Here is a 1272-nt window from a genome sequence, read left to right on the forward strand (position 1 = left end):
ATAAAAACTTGTATTCTACCTCTTTGCATTCATAATTACTCCCAGAAACAACTTGAAACGATCCAAACAACGTGCATGGTGTGCCTCTGAACTTCCCTTCGGGCATGAACCGATCAAGAAACTTCTCATCGGCAAGAACCCTCTCCTCACCACCGTTAAGCTCAAATGCACTGCTACAAAATTCCGACAACTCCATCTCTTCCTTTCTTCCGATCACTCCTTCAATATGCTCGCCTCCTCCGGACTATTGATTATTAGAGTGCAAATTATGTCTATCTATGATTCCCTTCATGCTTCAGAAAGTCAAACACAGATGGTAATATAATCAATGTAGGAAATGACTAAACAATAAGAAATTCATGATTCCACTCCAATCTTTATAATTTAAAGAGATCAAAGAGTCAAGCAAAAACATCGTTATCATAACCGCAATAGTTAGAATTGAGTGACTGAAAAGTTCAGTCATCACTATTACCATAAACCTCGTTATTGATGAGAAAGCGAGGCTCGAGGCATGATTTATAGTTTTCATTTAGCCTTTTCTTTTTGTTATGAAAAAATTTATGAAGCACTACTTTACAAGAATATCCTCTTGTATCCATTATCGAATTGGTTAATATCCTTAATTGTTCTCATCTTTTTCCGTAAGATTATTGTAAGCAAATTACATGTGTTTTCTTCTGTTAGCTCTTTATTTCTGTCTCTGTTCTCGCCATTTTTAGTAACATACTGTCCTTTATAAATGGAACTAAAGTAGGTTCAGGAAACGTAGAACTCAGAAAACATGGGAAACCAATTACAGTTTTTGTTTCTGGTAAAAATAAAATATAAGAAAGAGAGAAACCTTGAGCTAGAATACTCAAACAGCTTTCCAGTGGCGAAGAAGATAATGAGGGTAACATCGGCATCGCATAAAATGGAAAGCTCTTTAGCTTTCTTGAAAAGTCCCCTCCGATGCTTGGAGAAAATGATCTGCCTCGCGGTGGCATTATCGATCTTCCTGATCTGGATTTTCTCCTTCGCCATTTCAATCTCTATAACTAGCTATAGCCTTGCTTTATGATGAGGAAATACTGAGAAAATTGAGAGAGAAACATGAAAAAAGTTCAGATAAAATAGTTCCAGTTAGAGAAATTTCTAGTTTCATGAAAAGAAACAATAAAAGGCCGAACTAACCAGTGAACAATTGAAGGAATTGAGCCAGAAATAGAAAATCCGAAATAGGCCTCACAGAAACGGGGAGGGACAGGGGAGTGAGACCAAGGGAGATAA

The 1272-nt window shown here is 36.9% G+C and overlaps 1 pseudogene; it reads right to left on the minus strand.

Moving 5' to 3' along the window:
* Window positions 1-576: 576 nt before the first annotated feature.
* Window positions 577-1026, minus strand: LOC150032989 (MADS-box protein SVP pseudogene; annotated as a pseudogene).
* Between the last annotated feature and the right edge of the window lie 246 nt (window positions 1027-1272).

The sequence above is a fragment of the Benincasa hispida genome, chromosome 11 (assembly GCF_027475165.1).
Source record: "Benincasa hispida cultivar pf3 chromosome 11, pf3_genome.v1.1, whole genome shotgun sequence".
Taxonomy (NCBI): Eukaryota; Viridiplantae; Streptophyta; class Magnoliopsida; order Cucurbitales; family Cucurbitaceae; genus Benincasa; species Benincasa hispida.